Source organism: Oncorhynchus gorbuscha, linkage group LG17 (assembly GCF_021184085.1).
Source record: "Oncorhynchus gorbuscha isolate QuinsamMale2020 ecotype Even-year linkage group LG17, OgorEven_v1.0, whole genome shotgun sequence".
Classification (NCBI taxonomy): domain Eukaryota; kingdom Metazoa; phylum Chordata; class Actinopteri; order Salmoniformes; family Salmonidae; genus Oncorhynchus; species Oncorhynchus gorbuscha.
This window is the reverse complement of record NC_060189.1, coordinates 48,569,771-48,576,728: the sequence shown is the minus strand read 5'-3', so window position 1 is coordinate 48,576,728 and position 6,958 is coordinate 48,569,771.

Here is a 6,958-nt window from a genome sequence, read left to right as displayed (position 1 = left end):
TTTGACAGTTTTTACAGTCATTTTCTTAATTGGTTAATTTCATAAATGTGTCAAGTGCAGCATCTGGTTGCTCCTCATTACACACAAATATATACAACAAATATTTACCACAAAACTTCTTGCAGGACCTCTTATACACTATATTAGGCCCAACCTTTGGAACTTTGGTTTTCCTAGATATGGCTTCTATATTGTGGTCACTACATCCGATTGATTTGGATACCGTTTTAAAGTAAGAGTGTCAAACTATTACTCAAAACCACATCAATAACCTTGGTTCATAGGCACATGATTACTGCACACATTAGCTGTAGGATCAGCAGAGGAATTCAGGGCAGTTAGACGGACATACAATAGCTTACCACCGTCATGGGACTTTGTTAATTGTTTTATTCTACGTTGATACAGCATTCAACCCACATAATGTGTGGTGCATTTACAGTGTATTCGGAAAGTATTCAGACCCCTTGACTTTTTCCACATTTTGTCACGTTACAGCCTAATTCTAAAACATTTTTTTTTAAATTCCTCATCAATCTACACACAATACTCCAAAATGACAACGCAAAAACAGGTTTCTAGTCATTTTTGCAAATTTATTAAAAATGTCAAATCACATTTCCCTAAGTATTCAGACCCTTTACTCAGGACTTAAAGCACCCTTGGCAGCGATTACAGACTTAAGTCTTCTTGAGTATGATGCTACAAGCTTGGCACACCTGTATTTGGGGAGTTTCTCCCATTCTTCTCGCAGATCCTCTCAAGCGCTGTCAGGTTGGATGGGGAGAGTTGCTGCACAGCTATTTTCAGGTCTCTTTAGAGATATTCGATCGGTTTCAAGTTCGGGCTATGGCCGGGCCACTCAAGGAAATTCAGAGACTTGTCCCGAAGCCACTCCTGCGTTGTCTTGGCGGTGTGCTTAGGGTCTTTGTCCAGTTGGAAGGTTAACCTTCACCCCAGGCTGAGGTCCTGTGCTCTTTGAAGCAGATTTTAATCAAGGATCTCTCTTTGCTCCATTCATATTTTCCTCGATCCAGACTAGTCTCCCAGTCCATGAACAACATCCCCACAGCATGATGCTGCCTCCACCATGCTTCATTGTAGGGATGGTGCCAGGTTTCCTCCAAACATGACACTTGGCATTCAGGCCAAATAGTTCAATCTTGGTTTCTTCAGATCAGAGAATCTTGCTTCCCATGGACTGAGAATCCTTTAGATGCCTTTTGACAAACTCCAAGCGGGCTGTCATGTGCCTTTTACTGAGGAGTGGCTTTCGTCTGGCCACTCTACAATAAAGGCCTGATTGGTGGAGTATTGCAGAGATGGTTCTGGAATGTTCTCCCATCTCCACAGAGGAACTCTGGGCTTCTTTCAGAGTGACCATATGGGCTTCTTTCAGAGTGTCACCTCACTGACCAAGGCCGTTCTCCCCCAATTACTCAGTTTGGCCGAGCTGCCAGCTCTAGGATGAGTCTTGGTGGTTCCAAACTTCTTCCATTTAAGAATGATGTTCTTGGGGACCTTCAATGCTGCAGACATAATACCGCTTTTGGTACGCTTCCCCAGATCTGTGCCTCAACACAATCCTGTCTCTGAGCTCTATGTACAATTCCTTCGACCTCATGGCTTGGTTTTTGCTCTGACATGCACTGTCAACTGTGGGACCTTTTGTAGACAAGTGTATGCCTTTCCTAATCATGTCCAATCAATAGAATTTACCACAGGTGGACTCCAATCAAGTTGTAGAAACATCTCAATGATGATCAATGGAAACAGGATGCACTTGAGCTAAATTTCGAGTCTCATAGCAAAGTGTCTGAATACTTATGTAAATAAGCTATTATTGTTTTTATTTTTAATACATATGCAAAAATGTCTAAAAACCTGTTTTTGCTTTGTCATTATTGGGTATTATGTGTAGATTGATAAGGGAAAAACTATTTAATCGATTTCAGAATACGGCTGTAAAGTAAACAAAATGTGGAAAAGTCAAGGGGTCTGAATACTTTCCAAATGCACTGTAATGTTAAAAAAACTTATCAAAACCAAATTCGAAAATCATGATTATGTTTTATTAATCAAATTGAAACCGAACCGACCTCAAAAAGTACTGATCGCTCAGCACTTACTTTTGTATTTTTTTTTTGTCAAAAATACTTATTTAAAACTTCAATCGCTTCCACACTATATGACTTACATGAATGCAACCAACTGTCATTGTTTCATGGCTCCTCCCTCCAATCCACAGCAATTTCTTCTGTAGATTTTGACTTTGTCTATTTTTAAAACATTTTAATTGACTACGTTAAAATGACTTCTTTAAAACATCAGTAGCTTCCACCCCATATCACCTCCATGAATACAACCAACTATTTTTGGTTCATGGACTTCGGCTGCCCAATCCATTGAAATTACTTGTTATCATTTTTTTTTTGTGTGTTAGCCCTTCATACGCTGTGTTTGGCAGCTCAAAACGGATATTTTTTCCACTAATTGGTCTTTTGACCAATCACATTAGACGTTTTCACATCATATCTTTTTCAGAGGAGATCTGATTGGTCAAAAGTCTGATTAGTGGAAAAAATATCAGAGTTAGGCTGCCTTTGTAAACGCACCCATAGCAATAGTAATGACTGTGGTGTTTCTATGTTGGATTGTGATTTAATCTAGGAAGATTTTGAACAATTGTAGAAAAAGTGAGATCACCTATTTTGTACTGTGTGTCAGTGTTCGACTGCAGGGCTAGGGGCTTTGTTGACCAGTGCCCCTTTCGGGATTCTTTAAAGGTCCTGTTAAGTCACCTTGTTTTCCATGTAAGATAGTCTTTGGGCATCAAAAACATGAACCACAATAAGAATATTCAAATAAAATGTTTAGAATTGGAGAAATTGTTGTTTTCTCTCATGCAAGTCATATGGAGTAGAAACTATTGAAGCTTTAAGTAAGTAGTGGAATTCTAGTGGAAAAGTCTAGTGAATAGGATCCTAAAGACAAAAACACATTAGGTTTATACCGTATGCATACTTTACTATCAAGTGCCTGGAGTATGTACGCAGAAGGCTTCCTTCTGTTGAAGAACAGGCAGAACAAGTTTTTGAAGTAAGTTAGTATGCAAATCGGTGATGATGAACGTTATGTTCATCTCTACCGATTTGCATGCCTCATTCGCTTAGAAAACGTGAAAACAATGTTCTGAAATGGCATCTTGGCATTTGGCACTTGGATTGAAACCGGTGCTACAGTATGTTCATATGCCATGAAAATAGAGCTCTTTCGCCATGCACACCAGTGCTGGGTTTGGCTTTTGAAAGAACAATGCATCTCTTTGATATTATGGGGCTATTTTGCCTCCACTGGTCCTGGGGTCCTTGTTAAGGTCAACGGCATCATGAACTCTACCAAGTACCAGGACATTTTAGACAAAAACTTGGTTGTCTCTGCCAGGAGGCTGGAACTTGGCCACAAGTGGATCTTCCAGCAAGCCAATAACCACAAGCACACGTCAAAATCATCCCCAAAGAAATGGTTAATTGACCACAAAATCCACATTTTGCAATGGTCATCTCTGTCTCAGGACTTGAACCCCATTGAAAACCTACGGTTTGAATTAAAACTGGCAGTCCATAAGAACAGGCGAAGGGCATCAAGGATCTGGAAAGATTCTGTATTGAAGAAGGGTCTAAGATCCCTCCCATTGTGCTCTCCAATCTCATAAAACATTTTATAGAAAGGAACATTGTTGTTATCCTCGCATGGGGGGGGGGGTTGAGAACAGGAGATACAATTATCGTGACCCCCATCTTTTTACGATTTTTTGTATTACTTGTTAAACAAAATCTCTTACCCTGAACAATTGTGTCAGTATAAAATAATACATTTTTACATTTTTGGAGCATACAATATAATTCAGTATACAGTATTTATTGCTCATCTTTATCAAGGGATCCAATCATTCCCGACCACACTATATACAATTTTAAAGTTTTACACTATAGAAGGACAAATACATTATGTACATTGATCTAATAACCTGGGTAACCTTATTGCTTATTGAGCCCACATGGCACTTACAGTAAGCATATGTCTCTTCAACGGATGTGACAATGAAACTAGTGCTTCATTTGAGAACAGGATCTGGCACCTCTCAGTTTCGGACTGTTTCGTACAGAATTTTCCAGGATCCGGTTGTCACGCCATGACCGTAGATTGCTTTGTATGTTTCTATTTTTTGTTTGGTCAGGGTGTGATGTGGATGGGTATTCTATGTTGTATGTCTAGGTGTTGTGTTTCTATGTTTAGGTCTGGTATGGTTCCCAATCAGAGGCAGCTGGTTATCGTTGTCTCTGATTGAGAACCATACTTAGGCAGCCTGTTTTCCCACTATGGGTGTGGGTAGTTGTTTTCTGTCTCTGTACCAGACAGGACTATTTCATTTGTGCTGGTTTTTTAATTTTTGTTCTAGTGTAATTAAAAGATCATGAACACGTACCACGCTGCACCTTGGTCCTCTCCTTCTTCCACCTAAGACGATCGTTACAACGGTATCTCTCGTGGCATGAACATTGGCTACCCATCATCCATCACTGTCCGGCGCTGACAGAGATGGCCGCCTCGCTTCGCATTCCTAGGAAACTATTAGTCAAGTTATTAGTCAAGTTTTTTTTGTTATTTCTTACATTAGTACCCCAGGTCATCTTAGGTTTCATTACATACAGTCGGGAAGAACTACTGAATATAAGAGCAACGTCAACTCACCATCAGTACGACCAGGAATATGACTTTCACGAAGCGGATCCTGTGTTCTGCCTTTCACCCAGGACAACGGAATGGGACCCAGCCTGCGTCCCAAAACAAAGACGTCGTAAAAGAGGGAAATTAAGCGGTCTTCTGGTCAGGCTCCGGAGACGGGCATATCGTGCACCACTCCCTAGCATATTTCTCGCCAATGTCCAGTCTCTTCACAACAAGGTTGATGAAATCCGAGCAAGGGTAGCATTCCAGAGGGACATCAGAGACTGTAACGTTCTTTGCTTCATGGCAACATGGCTCACTCGAGACGCTAACGGAATCGGTGCAGTCAGCTGGTTTCTCCATGCATCGCGCCGACAGAAACAAACATCTTTCTGGTAAGAAGAGGGGCGGGGGCTTATGCCTTATGGTTAACGAGACGTGGTGTGGTCACAACAACATACAGGAACTCAAGTCCTTCTGTTCACCTGATTTAGAATTCCTCACAATCAAATGTCAACCGCATTATCTACCAAGGGAATTCTCTTTGATTATAATCACAGCCGTATCTATTCCCCCCCAAGCAGACACATCGATGGCTCTGAACAAACTTTATTTGACTCATTGCAAACTGGAAACCACATATCCTGAGGCTGCATTCATTGTAGCTGGGGATTTTAACAAGGCTAATCTGAAAACAAGACTCCCTAAATTGTATCAGCATATTGATTGCGCAACCAGGGCTGGTAAAACCTTGGATCATTGCTATTCTAACTTCCGCGACGCATGTAAGGCCCTGCCCCGCCCTCCTTTCGGAAAAGCTGACCACGACTCCATTTTGTTGCTCCCTGCCTACAGACAGAAGCTAAAACAAGAAGCTTCCGCGCTGAGGTCTGTTCACCGCTGGTCCGACCAATCTGATTCCACGCTCCAAGACTGCTTCTATCACGTGGACTGGGATAGGTTCCGCATTGCGGCAAACAACAACATTAACGAATACGCTGATTCGGTGAGCGAGTTCATTAGAACGTGCATTGAAGCTGTCGTTCACATAGCAACGATTAAAACATTCCCAAACCAGAAACTGTGGATTGATGGCAGCATTCGCGTGAAACTGAAAGCGAACCAGGGCAAGGTGACCGGAAACAGTGTAACTATTCCCACCGCAAGGCAATCAATCAAACAAGCTAAGCGTCAGTATAGAGGCAAAGTAGAGTCGCAATTCAACGGCTCAGACATAAGAGGTATGTGGCAGGGTCTACAGTCAATCACGGATTACAAAAAGAAAACCAGCCCCGTCACGGACCAGGATGTCTTGCTCCCAGGCAGACTAAATAACTTTTTTTGCCCACTTTGAAGACAATACAGTGCCACTGACACGGCCCGCAACCAAAACATGCGGACTCTCCTTCACTGCAGCCGACGTGAGTAAAACATTTAAACGTGTTAACCCTCGCAAGGCTGCAGGCCCAGACGGCATCCCCAGCCACGCCCTCAGAGCATGCGCAGACCAGCTGGCTGGTGTGTTTACGGACATATTCAATCAATCCTTATCCCAGTCTACTGTTCCCACATGCTTCAAGAGAGCCACCATTGTTCCTGTTCCCAAGAAAGCTAAGGTAACTGAGCTAAACGACTATGACACTTCCGCCATCATGAAGTGCTTTGAGAGACTAGTCAAGGACCATATCACCTCCACCCTACCTGACACCCTAGACCCACTCCAATTTGCTTACCACCCAAATTAGGTCCACAGACGATGCAATCTCAACCACACTGCACACTGCCCTAACCCATCTGGACAAGAGGAATACCTATGTGAGAATGCTGTTCATCGACTACAGCTCAGCATTTAACACCATAGTACCCTCCAAACTCCCGCCCTGTGCAACTGGGTACTGGACTTTCTGATGGGCCACCCCCAGGTGGTGAGGGTAGGTAACAACATCTCCACCCCGCTGATCCTCAACACTGGGGCCCCACAAGGGTGTGTTCTCAGCCCTCTCCTGTACTCCCTGTTCACCCACGTTTGCGTAGCCACGCACGCCTCCAACTCAATCATCAAGTTTGCGGAAGACACTACAGTGGTAGGCTTGATTACCAACAATGACGAGACGGTCTACAGGGAGGAGGTGAGGGCCCTCGGAGTGTGGTGTCTGGAAAATAACCTCACTCAACATCAACAAAACGAAGGAGATGATTGTGGACTTCAGGAAACAGCAGAGAGAGC